Source organism: Salminus brasiliensis, chromosome 10, assembly GCF_030463535.1.
Source record: "Salminus brasiliensis chromosome 10, fSalBra1.hap2, whole genome shotgun sequence".
Lineage (NCBI taxonomy): Eukaryota > Metazoa > Chordata > Actinopteri > Characiformes > Bryconidae > Salminus > Salminus brasiliensis.
Genome location: NC_132887.1, coordinates 20497339 through 20513082, shown reverse-complemented (window position 1 = coordinate 20513082; position 15744 = coordinate 20497339). Strand labels below are relative to the sequence as shown.

The 15744-nt window shown below is 40.4% G+C and overlaps 1 protein-coding gene across 1 annotated transcript in view; it reads right to left on the bottom strand.

Annotated features, from left to right (window-relative positions):
- The window catches only part of mboat2a (membrane bound O-acyltransferase domain containing 2a), an 82510-nt gene that overhangs the window by 53763 nt on the left and 13003 nt on the right, over nt 1-15744 (bottom strand). The window lies entirely within an intron of this gene.

Sequence of the window (15744 nt, the reverse complement as noted above, 5' to 3'; positions counted from 1 at the left end):
AATAACACACAGTACAGTCTCAGAACAGGACAGGTAGAACAGATAGCTCTATATCTATTGAAATTAACATTAGCCTATTAGCAAACATCAGGCTCATCAGGAAAGACTGGGAAGAGCGCTGGAGGATCGGATAAAACTCCAGCGGCCTGTGTTTGTACTGAGCCTCCATGACTACTGACCGTGGTTATGAATAATACTGTAGCCCACGATCCTGCAATGCTAAAAATAAAGTTGCGGTGATTAAGCTCCCATCTTACCCTACCATTACTGACAACAATACACACAGCCAGCCTTTAACTACAGTCCAACTAAGCACAGTAACTGCCTTTGAGTAAGGTATGTGATCATAGTGGGAAGCATCAGCATTAGTAACATTATAATTATTATTATTATTATTATTATTTTAGCAGCTTTCATACATAGCACAGCAGCTCAAAGTGCCTCACACTGTGTATCAAAAGTCTAAGATTTAAACACAGATGGCTGCTAGGGCTACACCCTATGGACATGCCATGATCAAAATGCTACTAGGGCTGAAACAATTGTTCAAAATGCCAAATAATATAGACGCTAAAAAATGAAAGAAAGAGATTAGGTAGCTAAAAGCTCTGGGATACTTTATGGGAAAAGTCTGGGATAGTTTTCTGGAAAGTAAGACCCTTCTGAGAAAAAAAAGCATCCCAGTGTGGATTATGGGAAACTACGTAACAGCTGCTTGGTCAGTAAATGAACGCTTTGGGCATCGCCGCGCTCTGTAGCAGGTTCTGACCGACTGAAAGTTTCTGAAGCATTCAGCAACTGCTCTGAAAAGTCATCTGCAGTTCATCCTGTCACAGTCTTGATAGTATAGCCTAATTTACTAACATTCCTGTTCACACTGAGCTGGTGTAGCTTGTGTATACCGTTTTACTCTTAGGCAACATATTTATCTATTTTACTTTAAAAAAAAAAAAAGGGGAAATATATATTAGATGCTATATATATTGCTTTATATATTAATTATATAAAGTCAAGTCAAGTCAAGTCAAGTGGGTTTTATTGTCATTTCAACTACATACAGAGTACACAGGGAAACGAAACAACGTTCCTCCTATATTAAAATACTAGATTTTCAAATATTACTACTTTGTGCTGTCATTGATGCTATATATATATACACATACATATATATACACACGTACACATATATATATATATACCTATATATAAAGAGAGAGAGAGAATGTTATACATACTGCTTTATATATATATAAAAATATAAGAGTACATACTGTATTGTTAAGAAAACGTCATGACTGAAGCGAGGGAGTGATGGTGGTGAGGGGAAGGTTTAGGCTAAGTGCAGACGAATTAAGTAGGCGAATTAAGGACCATCCCAGACATATCTTTGGAGCTTTTTCAATAAAGGACCTTCTCTCCCGATCAGAAAATACACAGTACAGGTTTTGTCTTATGCTCCTCAGATGCTCACCACATTCTGAGTTGTCGTCATTCACTGGATCACTCTAGATACACTAGATATCGCTTGACTAAATTCGATGACATGAGCTATATAGAACTCTACTGTATCGTAAAACAAGTAGTAAATCCCACCACTAGTCACCACCATAGAAGTACTGTGACCACTTAATCATATATGCAAATTCAGTTGCATACAGAAATCTTAAGAATTGGCCTCCTCTGACACCTTGGCATAGATGAATAATGAGACTTCAGGTACATGGAAGCAACACATTATGCACCTGAAACACTGTTCATGTCCTCCTTCAAAAGAAACAGGGCTGCAGAACGGACCAATTACAAAACTCTAACACTGTCACGTAACAGTCTCGACTTGTCTTGACCCAGTAAAGAGCAGCAGGTCACCACTACACACCACTACACACCACAAAGCAAAACAGTGGTCCGTAGCTGTAATAGGCTGAAAGCTAACACTAGCTGACTGGCTTTTACCAATTCAGGGTTGTAAAAGGGCTGTAAATAGGCTTGTAAAGCTGCATCCAAGTGAGCATTTATCATCCCATACTTAGGGTTATATATACATAAAAAAAACAATGTAAAATACAGAATAAACACACCTTTAAATTTAAGCACTTCATTTAAGATGAGCATCTAAAAAGTAGGGATAGCTTATTCACTCAAACTACTCTACACACGCTACAACCCAAACGGCACAATCTGCTCCTAGTGCAGAAATACTGAAAACCATCCCTGAATATGATTTCTCCTTTAAACAGGGACATTCGAGAAAAACCCTTCAACCAAACTATCACAAAACAGACCGATCAAATGACCGATTCAATATAATAAGATGTTTTTCCATACATTTCATACTTTCACATGACAGAGCACTTGCCTTTGTGTACGGAATTCACCAGCTCTTACACCTGAATGCCAACACAGGCTGTTAGCCTTCAGTGAATGTGCCGGCTTTAGGTCAAAGCTATAAAAATGCCCTTGGGTGTAAATGTCTTAAAGTCTTGAAATTAACAATGCATGAAAAACCATCGTCCACAATTCACAAGACTCGAACACACCCACAGACGTTTTTATAGAGTGTAAACGTGCCACAGAGAACCGCTCTGTAATGCCACACAGCACCTGCAAGCAGAGGCCTCAGGACTGAGACGAGCGTGTAGGCCTAACCTTCAGGCGCAATCAGCGAGAGCTCTAATCGTGGCCTTCAATTAGACAGCAAGTCAACCCGAGGGCCTTTCAGCCAGTGAGTGCTCTCTCGCGCTGTCTTTCAATCGACTTGTGAGTGTAGCAGCGTGCTGCAATCAATACCATTACAGTAAGTGACACTAAATCTAAAGCAATTATCTGTGGGCTGCTAGGCGGTCTTTAGGCGCGTAGATCTTCAGAGCGCAATGCTGACGGCCAGGATGAGCACTCGAACCATTTAAGCTGTGCAGATAGCTGCTTTTTAAATGAACATCTTGTAAAAACAAACAAATAAATAAATAAATAAATAAAATTAGGTAAACATTAATAACTAGGGTGTCCCATACCTGTTGTTTTTGCCTTTGAATCCAATCAACTGAACCAATAAACACTGTTTATATACAGACATTACATTTTTTAAATGATGGGTTTACAGTGTGTTAATTATTTTACCACACTAAGGTGTATTACTCAGTAACTACAGGGACTTCTGTACAAACCGGTGGGGCTATTCCCTGGTAATAGAAGTTTGTAATAACGCCTTCAGCCCTCCAGCGGTTAATGATAAGGCTTCTTCAGGGGTAGTTTAGTTTACTGCACTGTAAAACCTAACTGCACCATTTACTGACTTAACTAAGTTAAAATAACTTCATTCCTACAGATGGTTGGGATTAATTAAGCTGATAAAGATGAATAGCCTTATGCTGAGTACAACTTATACCTTTCCCATTGTCTCCTGGCGCCATCTATTTGCATATTGGGTGTGTCCTTCCACCCTGCACATGTTGACGGTATGTAGTTGTTACCCCCAGGCTACATTTTCCAATGTCATCAGTTGTTATCTACATTGCGATGTACCTGTCTGGCCTCAGTGTTGGAGGCCGTACATTTACACTGGGTTCTAGGCCCCATTGACCTTCCATTACCCAGTGCTTCAAATCTGGACCTAGATAAGGGAACAGTTCATGTAACTGATTGGCCATGTAGTTTCACACCGACAGATGGTTTACATTAAGTCCAGGATTTAAAACTGGATTCCATCTGAATTTGAAGACCTCTGCTTGAGGAAGGTCAACTTAAACAGAGTAACTACAATTTGATTTGAGCTACTGAACTTAAAAGGGTTTAGGGCAATCAGGTTTCTAAGTGGAACCTATACATCAGCAGGCCACAGGGCTTATTTAATGGTCAGAGAGCAGGAATTGTAGTAATAGCAGCCAATCCTGCCAATTATCCAGAAGTTCAGGACAACATGTTCCATTAATGTGTTGAGTCAGTCCTCAGTGAGTCGTGCAGGAAGTAAGCCACACACTGCTACCAAAGACTACACCCTGAGGTGACTGACCTCTGAAGTCATTATTCCGTTTCTATGAGATGAGAACTTAAAAGCAATTTTCATATCTTTTTTTTCCAAAAGAGTTAATAATAGCTCTCAGGAGCAGTTGATAACCGCCACTGTCCAATTATCACAACCTTTCCAGATCAGATATGGCTTGGCAGAGAGTCGTCTCCTCTTCCGTCTGTCCTTGCTTTCTGAATCTTGTCTGAGAGCTTTAGAGATGACAATAAAGCGGAGACGAAGCACTCCAGAGGACAGAAATGATGTGGCATGCATATTATGGGCAGTCTGGGCAGACATCTCGTGAGGAAAAGGGGTGTTTGTACAGGATAGAATACAAAATGAAACATATTATCAGCCTTTTAGCACTTATAATATAATCTAATCAAAGGGGTGGTCACTGCTCTGATTGGTTGAGACCTTCAAGTTCCTGGGTACCACCATTTCTCATGACCTGAAGTGGGAGCCCAACATCTCCATCCTAAAAAGGCCCAGCAGAGGATGTACTTTCCATGTCAGCTAAGGAAGTTGGGTCTGCCTCAGGAGCTGTTGAGCCAGTTCAACCCTGCAGTCTTTGAAGCCATCTTGTGTACATCCTTCACAGTCTGGTTTGGAGCGGCCACAAATTCAGAACTTGCGCTGCTCAAGATCCAGAAAATGGGATCCGGAGAATTCGACCCTTCCTCTCTAGAGAGGTCGCCCAGGTGCTCGTTCAGTCTCTCGTCACTTCCAGACTTGATTACTGCAACTCTCAGTAGTACTGGCTGGTCTCCCTCTGCACACCATCAGGCCCCTGCAACTTATCCAGAATGCAGCGGCACGGGTCGTCTCCAATGTTTCTAAATTCAGCCATGTCACTCCACTGCTGCGTTCTCTTCACTGGCTTCCTGTAGCTGCTTCCCGCATCAGATTCAAAACCCTGACGCTGGCCTACAAAGCCCAGAAAGGACCAGCACCTCCATACTTGATGGCAATGGTCAAAAGCCGATCCGCACCAAGAGCCCTTCGAGCTTCAAGTACAGCTCGGCTCGGCTCGACCCGCCATCCCTCAAAATCCACGGAAGACAAGCGTCCAGGCTTTTTTCTGTCCTGGTACCAAAGTGGTGGAACAAACTTCCCCTGGGTGTCCGAACGGCAGAGTCGCTCGCTGTCTTCAAACACAGACTGAAGACCCACCTCTTCAGAGAGTACTTGGACGAATAGCAGAGTACTATGGTCTCCTTACTGACTTGTGTTTAATAGTGTCTAAACTTAGAGGCATCTTTGAATTATTAGTCTATTCTAGCTGAGGTTTTTCTTGGGTAAATAGCAAAGCACTTTTGTAAGTCGCTCTGGATAAGAGCGTCTGCTAAATGCCTTAAATGTAAATGGGCAGAGAAAATCCTTACAGACTCCTCACACCCTGGTCTCAACCTCTGTCAGCTGCTCTACAGAACTATGTCCACTAAGACTGTCAGATACAAGAATAGCTTTTTCCCTCAGGCCATCACGTTCATCAACAGCTGATCACCATCATCAGCTACAGGCCATAGATATTACTGAAAACTATTATCACTCTTATCCTGCTTATATATATACTGCTTTACTGCACCATTATTAATTTCATGTTTACACTGCTGTGGTTGCACAATATTTAATCTGTATAGTGCTGCATACTGCTATTCCGTGAATAACACTGTAAAGCACACTGTATAGAAATGTCCTGGTATAGTCTATGTATACTGTGTATACTATTGTTCTCTGTATATTGTTCAAATGTAGAGTAGCTGTATATTGTTAATACTAGAGAGACACTAACAGCCCTAACAGTGTATGAACATACTTCTGGTCCTATCAGTCATAGTCTTACTCTGCATGCGGGCCTATATTAAAACATGCCTTTGCCGTAATGACAGACCTGCTCAGAGCATAAACACACTATGAAGAATGCTCAGAATCTGGACACACCTGCACACAGCAATCATCATCATCACAAAGTATCTGCTCAGATCAGCACAGCATTAGGATTCCTGTGCTTTCTGGTTTGGCAGTTGCCGAACAGCAAAGGGTGAATAAGCTTGCCTACAGTTCACTGCTTCACATGAGAGTTAACCGACAGAAGAGCTCAAGTTATGTATCCAAGCAACCCACTGCACAACAGAACCAGAGTCATCTAGAAAGACAAAAAGGCAGCTGTGCTTGATTTCTCTCCAACAAGTAAGCGCTTCTGACAGAGGCCTGATCACAGCTAATCCTTCACGTCACTTTCTTCAAGCTGCAACAGGTATCCGAAGAACAGCGTATGTAGTAAATAAAGGAAAAAAAGGAACTGTCTCCAGCAGTTAATGAGCGTTAGGTGATGTTAATTCGATTCACTTCAGACGTATTTCTATTAGCGTTTTTCACAACGAATGCTGTCGCAAAGCAGCTTTACAGAGATCCGGGGTCCGAGCCTCTTTTGATAAAGCCAGTGGCGACAGTGACAAGGAACAACTCTGTCAGATCAAGATGAAGAAACTGCGAGAGGAACCAAGACTCAAAAGGGCAACCCATCCTTCTCTAGTCGGCACCGGATAGCACATGATGTTAGCTGGATGTTTGGTTAATGAGCACTGGGTGACGTTAGCTAGATGTTTGGTTGATGAACATTGGGTTAAGCTAGGTCGATGTTTGGTTAATTAACCTTTGGTGAGGCTAGCTAGATGTTTGGTTAATGAACATTGGGTGACGTTAGCTAGATGTTTGGTTAATGAATATTGGGTGACGTTAGCTAGATGTTTGGTCAATGAACATTGGGTGAGGTTAGCTAGATGTTTGGTTAATGAACATTGGGTGACGTTAGCTAGATGTTTGGTTGATGAACATTGGGTGACGTTAGCTAGATGTTTGGTTAATGAATATTGGGTGACGTTAGCTAGATGTTTGGTCAATGAACATTGGGTGAGGTTAGCTAGATGTTTGGTTAATGAACATTGGGTGAGGTTAGCTAGATGTTTGGTTAATGAACATTGGGTGACGTTAGCTAGATGTTTGGTCAATGAACATTGGGTGACGTTAGCTAGATGTTTGGTTAATGAATATTGGGTGACGTTAGCTAGATGTTTGGTCAATGAACATTGGGTGAGGTTAGCTAGATGTTTGGTTAATGAACATTGGGTGACGTTAGCTAGATGTTTGGTTGATGAACATTGGGTTAAGCTAGGTAGATGTTTGGTTAATTAACCTTTGGTGATGCTGGCTAGATGTTTGGTTAATAAACATTGTGTGAAGCTAGCTAGATGTTTGGTTAATGAATATTGGGTGACGTTAGCTAGATGTTTGGTCAATGAACATTGGGTGAGGTTAGCTAGATGTTTGGTTAATGAACATTGGGTGAGGTTAGCTAGATGTTTTGTTAATAAACATTGGGTGATGCTAGCTAGATGTTTGGTTAATGAACATTGGGTGAGGCTAGCTAGATGTTTGGTTAATGAACATTGGGTGACGTTAGCTAGATGTTTTGTTGATGAACATTGGGTTAAGCTAGGTATATGTTTGGTTAATTAACCTTTGGTGATGCTGGCAAGATGTTTGGTTAATGAACATTGGGTGAGGTTAGCTAGATGTTCTGTTAATAAACATTGGGTGATGCTAGCTAGATGTTTGGTTAATGAACATTGGGTGAGGTTAGCTAGATGTTTGGTTAATGAACATTGGGTGAGGTTAGCTAGATGTTTGGTTAATGAACATTGGTTGACGTAAGCTAAATGTTTGGTTGATGAACATTGGGTTAAGCTAGGTAGATGTTTGGTTAATGAACATTGGGTGACATTGGCTAGATGTTTGGTTAATGAACATTGGGTGACGTTGGCTAGATGTTTGGTTAATGAACATTGGGTGAAGCTAGTTTTTTTAACGAATGTTAGGAAAAGTTCGCTTTTTAATGTTAGATTACTTATTTAATTAATGTTGGGTTAATTAACATCAGGTGAAGTTGGCTAGCAAATAATTGGCGAATTAACATTAGATGAATTTAGCTTTCAAATGTTTGTATTTAATGTTAAGTAAAGTTAGAAAGATCCTTTTTGTTAAGCAACATTAAGTGAAGTAAGGTAAGATGGCAAATATGTTGGTCCAGTTAACAAACAGATTAGTAAACAATGAATGACCTCTGTCTCACAAAACCCAATTCCAGATAATGCCTATGTAAGTAGCAGGTTAGATGCCATGTATATTTTCTACCAGTAGTAAATATCCAGGATACAGATGTTCTTGTACAGATGTTAACTACCACAATGCCGAGCAACCACAGTAAATATTTTTGATCACCTATCTACTTGGCCTGAAACTGTCTGATTATCCCTCAGTAACACGGTTAAGAGGTACGCCTGGCTTGCTAGAGAGCAGGCATGGTTCCAGAGAAACATCCCATGCCAAAGTTAACTTAATGCCCTTGCATAACTCCACCAAACTTGGACAGCAGTTCACGCTGGGCCTCGTCATAATTCACCAGGCGGCATTCAGAATGGAGATTTTCTAAAGCAGGGCATATTTGCTTAAAGATGACCTTCCATCAGGGTTATTATCACAAGTCTGTGATAATAACCCTTCACAGTTACTTATCATTTTACATTTTTTTAAATGTCCTATACAGATACCAGTCCTGAAATCTTGAGATTAGGACAATGTCAAACGGAAGACTACTAAGCCTGAAATTTAGCTGATGACCTAAAAATAGGCCATCATGCTCAAACTACTGACAAACTAAAAAGCTATTAAACCAGAATGTCACTTAAATGTTAATGCAATTCATTGTGTGTGTGTATGATTAAATACAGGCCTATGCAAAAGCCTCAGGCACATGAGAAAAAAATTATATTTAAAAAGCTATTTATCTGGACAGTGCACTTTTATTATTTGCAGACAAGTAACATTAATAAAATGAGCAGTGACTTAAAACCAAAAAATGGAAAAATGGCCCTTTTCATTTATATTATTAAAATTTAGCAAGTGCTTGTAAATTAATCAAATATGTTGCAAAAACACATAAGTCGTTTCATTAAACACCTGTTTCTTTTTTCCTTCATCATTAAAGTAACTTGAACAAATCTTTACAATTGCTGAGGACCAACCTGAACTTAATTCTAACTTAATTCCAACCAGCACCCAAGACATCAAGTACATTCTTCCTTCCTTTTTGTTAGGGATGAACCGATACCACTTTTTCCCTTCCGATACGATACCAGATTTTCAAGAGTCTGCCGATACAGAGTACCGATACCAACTTAAATACTCGATTGATGGCTATAAATCCTGATACTCCTTAAAAAGAACAGCATGTACTGGTTGAGTAACTGCACATTTGAAAGTTTTAGAGCTATAAAACAATGAAAATCGCAAGTAGGGAAGAATAATCTTGCTAAACTTGACCAAACAGCTTTTTATTTGTGTCTACGTAAAAAGATCAAATAAAAAATCAAATCAAATCAAAAAATTATTTGTCACATACATAGTCATACACAGTATAACTTGCAGTGAAATGCTTTTATGACAGTCTGCCCACATCAAGCTATACAATAAAGATCTACATTTAAACTTAACTAAACCTTAACTTAATGAAGTAAAGTGCAATAGAAAAATACAAAATAAAAAAATAAAAATAGAATGTTACATTTAAGTTAAAAAATAAAATATAAAAATATGAAAATATAGAAATATAGAAATATAAGCAAAAAAAAAAAAAATACAAAATATAAATATACAAATATATATACACAGATGAAATAGTGATACTAAACTACAGTGTGTGGCCTTAAAACAAGCTGCCTAAATCTTTGGTTTTAGAATCAAAAACCACATGGAAGTGTCAAAAGTTCCATTAAATGTCTGTTTAATGGTAATAACTATTTGTGACTGGCTGTTTACTGGTTGTGTGTCTGGCGTCAGTAAGCTTCATGGTCTCGGTGCTCTCTATTGCCGATACCGATGCTGTGTGTAAGTGCCCATATCGCCGCCGATACCACTACAGTAACACTACCTTTGATTTATTTTTATGTTTTTTATGCTTTCTTGTATTTATATCATGTGTATTCATTCTAATCTTATATAGTGTTTGAGTCTATGAGCGAACAGCATTTTTAATTTGCATGTTTTAAATGTAAAAGGTATTTGAATAAATTACTAAACTGTTTTGCATCGGCACCATCGCTTTACTTATGTTTCAGTTCTAAACACATTTTATTTATTTGCAACCACTTGCCACAGTTAAATCAGGTCTCATCTCATCAGGTTTTACGACACGATATCACATAAACACAAGATGTGTTCTAGACAGCTCGTCTAGTCCCTGTAGAGAAGTACTGCCGAAAGAATACGACTCCCTGGAGCAGATGAACATGAACCTACTGGCACCTGTATGTTGTATGCCTTATGCCTAATGCCTGGCAAGGGCTAGATGGGCTAGATGATGTGGGTTAGAGGGGTATAGAGCACCCCAGCATATTGAGCTGTGGGGCAGTGGAAGAACTGTGTTCTCTGGAATGATGGATGGTGCTCTATCCAATACTTTTGGGGTGCGTTGGGGAAATGGGGATAAGCCTCTTGTTGCCGAATGCAATGAGATCCTCACAGCAAAGCTCAAACATCTAGTAGAAAGCCTTCCCAAGAGAGAGGAGACAGTTACTCCAACAAAAGCAGGACAAGCTCTGTTTTAATGTCTTTGATTATGGAAGAGACAATGAATAAGCAGGTGTCCCAATACTTTTGTCCATTTAGCACATCATTTTGTTAATCTCACTAGTTCATCAGAAACTCTTATAATAACGATACTTTCTCATAATTGCAGATGTCAGAAACAGATCGATTTGGTGGGACCTGCTCGTCTTGCAACAGCTGGTCCTGCTACATGCCTTACCCAGAGGAACCTCTTTTCTAAATATCACACCAGCCTGAGTCTTCTTCACTATCTCCACTCCACATCTGACCGCTGGCCAACAGACTCTCCCCTTCCTCCTGCACTGAATCGTGTGGCTTGGGGCGTATTTATTGGCTGTCTCAGCAGGCCTTTTCTAAAATAAATCCCAGCGTGGAAGACAATCCAGCACAACACGAGGGCAGAGATAAGAGGCCACAGTGGCAGAAATGATCCCTGAACAGGCGACACTTCCACTGCAGCTTAGTTCTGAGCTCCTTGCAGAAAAAGGAGGGGGGGGGGTGCAGCTTTGTCATTTTCTTCAGGTCCTCTCTTTGATGCCAGATGCGTTCAGACACAGTCCGTACCGATCTTATATCAGCTGTGGTAAAAAGAAAGTCAAACGAGTGAGAGTGGTGATATTAATCTTCGTCTGGAAGTAGCCAGACACAGACACCGTGAACGAACTCATCAATCAGATAAACTGAGCGTTTAGACTGCTGGAGACAAAGCACAAAAGGCAAGACTGTGAGAATTTCATTTTGAAGGGATGTTGTTAACGAACCGACTAATTTCTAAATCTTCAGAATCTGACAGGCTTTGAGAAATGCTCCCACGCAGCGAGGGAATGGGCCTGAAAATGGCGTACAACGGCAGGGAGCGGTTGAAAACGCGAGACTAAAATCAAAAGGTTTTGCATATCAGAGCCAACAGATAGTAATCCAGGGCCATGCCTCCATCTGTAACCGCTCCAGCTGAGGCTAAGCACATGCTTAGTATTCCCCTGACAAAAGTCTGGGCAATGGACAGGATTTTCGTCATCACAGTATGGCCTATAACAATATCAATACCGTTCGGTTTATTAAGCGGCCTAGTTGCCAGGTTTCATTAGAATGTGGCCTAAATAATCTTTGTCTTTGTTTGGTCACTTTCACATAAAAATGGCAAATCTGAAACTTTACAGGGGACGAGAAACATGCAACCAAAACGAACCTGGGGCTGGGGGTTGAGCTGGGGGACCAGTTAGGCTGACCAAACCTGGAACCGCAGCGCGCTGCCGTGAGCGTGGGTCGCCTAGCTGAGAAGTGGGTTGCCAGTAAATCCTGGCCGTGAGCGAACGAGCCTCGCTGATGACTTGATTGGCAGGGTGACCTGCTCCTAAACGTGAACTGTTAGCAGAAGCTGGCCTCAACACACTTCTACAGTACGGGGAACCTCTCGTGAACTATTCTCGGCCCAGAATGGCGGTGTCGAGGCTCCTAAAATACCCCCCAATCCCAAGTGTAACACGTGAACACAATCATCATGACTCGACACACTGAATCAAACATGAACACAAATGAGGAGGAAGTCCTTATTTGGGCCTGTGGGCGGCGGCTCGGAATCGCCCCCGGGGGAGGGCGCGATACCGAGGGGCTGACAATTCTAACACAATGTAAAGAGCAACTGCCAGATACACATTATGTCAAAGTGAAAAGGGGGGGAGGGGGGTGAATTTATCTTAGGTTATTCTTATATTTGTGTATTTTTGCTGACATCTAAACCAAGCAGTAGTGTCATATTAAGCTTTAGGCCCCCAGGTGGTAAAACCACCAGCACAATGGGATTACTGTATTTTTTTTAGTGGTTTAAATCTGTAGTGCATGTTTATGTGCAATGTGTAATATTTTATTTGCTATATAAACCATGTCCAAGAGTCATACAAAGTATTTTAATACCCCCCCCCAAGTATCCAATATTAGTTTTCAGTATTTACTATGAATTATTCAGTACCCACTAGAAATTGTTGAGTAACTACTATAAATCATTCTATAACCACTAAGAATGATTCAGTATCTACTATGAATTAGTACGAATCAGTAACTTATATGAGGCTAATATATACCTTCTATCATTTAAGGTTGGCAAGCTGAGGTAGGGGCCACACACATGGCTTTAAAAGGGTTTAAAGGTTTAATACGGATATGCAGATGAAACAGCCACTCAGGGTATCTGATGTATGTATTTACTGACCAAAACATAAAACGGATACGACAAATATCATTAACTGTTTTGTGGTTTCTGTTCCTTTAAGCTCATCCACAGAATATTTTAGCGTTTAGGATGCAAGGGGTTAAATCATACTGAACATACTGTAACTAACAAAGCAGAGCGGGACGGTTCTCCCTGCTAGCTGCTTGCCTCTTGTCTTTTCTGTTGCCACGGGGCAGAGCAGAGCGCAAGAGATACAGGAGAGACCTGTCTGCACAAGTCCAACATCAAGCACAACCTGTCTCTCGCAGAGCACGGCAGCCAGACACAGCCTGATCGTCAGCCAGCGTCAGCAAGCAGGCTTAACAGCTTCCATCACTGCATGCAGCAAATCAGTCCCTGCCTTACTGCACCCTCACATTCTCCACATTATCACCTAACATGCAGCTGCAGTATATTAATGGACATTAATGCTAGGGATGCACAGATACCACTTTTTCCTTCCCGATACCAATACAAGATTCAAGTATCGGCCGATACTGAGTTCCGATACCAACTCTGACTCCGACTGATATTTAGCGTTCCACTTTTTATAAAAACCGTGCATTTTTTTTTTTTATCCCAAATAAGATATAATAAGTTTGAAAGAACAGAATTCACTGGTTGAGTAACTGAACAGGTTCAGAGCTATGAAAAAATATATTTATATTGAAATAAATAAAATATATAATTATATACATAATTATAAATATATAAAATAGATTTTTAAAAATTGTTGCAAATCACACTTCAGAACAGAAAAAAAGCCAGTTTAGAAATAAAAAAGTGCTTATGCAGCAGTTTCACATTCAAATACACATCTCTACGTAAAAAGGTTTAAACAAGCTTAGACACAACCAAAACAAACAGACAAACAAAAAGGGGTCATGTAAAAGCTCCATTAAATGTCAGTGCAACACAAATGAAAACATAAAAAATTACTACTTTATCAAGACCAATAAATTCCATATTTTTTTGGAAATCCAAAATATAACAATATTTTATAATATGGTCATCCTGGCATTTAGATCACACGTTTTTAAGACGATGATGACCGACACGCATTCAGGTGTGTGCAAAACATTAACTGGTACTGTATGTAGGGAGAGGTTTTAAGACTATATTGCCATCAAAACAAACACTAGTAGACCTGAGCTCAAATCTAAAGACTAGAACTAAATAGAAACAACAGCCAGAGCATACATTAGTGGTACAGTGGGCAGGTTTTAGTCTTAGTCTTTTGACTATAATGTAAATGAGCTATAGTCACATTTTAGAAAGTTGGTTAACGTTAGTTTTAATCTAGTTTTAATTGATGAAAACCAAAACCATTTAATGCAAAGTTGTATTCAATTAGATTTCTAAAATATTCAGTCTAATTTTAGCCATGCATTTGTAAGGTTTTACTATTTTAGAGGCCATATTTGAGTCTAACATTTCTTAAAAATGACATTATGGAATGAATATGGCTCCTTTCTTCTTTAAACACGTTTCGCATTTGTTGAACTTTTCAATGCTGGCTATTTCACTGATAGGACATTTGTCTAATCAAACAGATACAGTGCAGTGTGTACATACTGTATGGCTTCACCGTGACTGAGGGTGTACTTCGCAGAGATAAACTCTGTTCACAGGTAGTGCAAATGCTATGAAGGCTGTAGGAATTAAAGCTCAAGTACCAATATGTGACTAATATAACCTGAACAGCTAAGACAATGATGATGAATTACACATCTGATCGACATCAAACAATGCCAATAACTAACTATGAAAACATATCGAACTAAAGTTAAAGTACCATTGATATTGATGACAGGGTTGTGGGTTCAATACCCGGGCTCGGCAAGGTCACACTGTTGGGCCTTTGAGCAAGGCTCTTCACCTTCTCTGCTCCCTGGCTGCCCACCGCTCTGGGTGTGTGTGCGCTCACTGTCCCTAGTTCACTAGTGTGTGTGTGTTTATAACCACAGATGGGTAAAATGCAGAGGACACATTTCGCACTGCATAAAAACAATCCAATTAAATATGCTCTCTTCGTAAAGAACCTTGCATTGGCCAGCGGTCTAGAAGTACTGGGACCTCCACGATATACTTAGAAAGGCATACTGTGACATACTGGGATGACATTTGTAGCAACAATGCTAAATATCATCATATATCATCATATTGCCCAGCTCTAGTTTGCATGATTCCTTAGGAGGGGAAAATACAGTGCATCCAACAACAAAGGAAGCCTTGTGTATGTGTGTAATAGAAAACATGGCAGCACACAGAAAGCTTCAATTCCACCTGCTGATGAATCGCCAGCGAGAGATTCACAGCCATCAGGATTCCTAAAACGAGATGCTGAATAAAAGAAAGAATAACAAGGACACGTCTCAATATCTGTCAAGCAGCCTGAACAGGACAATGTTGTTGTTGTCAGAAGTGCGAATCCAACCGAACGCTGTGTGCATGCCATAGCTGCTTCCACTATTAGTCAGCCTCCTATTTCCTCGTGCTTGCGTGTACATCAAAAGATGTGCTACAAAGCCTGAAGCCGTTTCTTGTGCTCTGAAGAATTTTCTCTGTCACAAAAGGTTCTCGTCACAAGCAGCAGGGCCTCCGCCACTCCTGCGTATGTTGACACAACAAGTCCAGCCTCTATACGTGGCTATAAATAGACCAGCAATCAACCTTTCACCACAGGATAGTGCGCTAGCATCCACCCTGCCCAGCTACGCACAGTCGGTGCACAACAGGCCATCGCTAGGGAAAGCGACCTCAACTGTACGCAAAATGCATGTAAATCCGACTGAAGAGTAGATTCAGGTTTCTGGAGCTTGTTTCTAATGTTGAAATGGACCAAAGTGGCCAAGAAGAT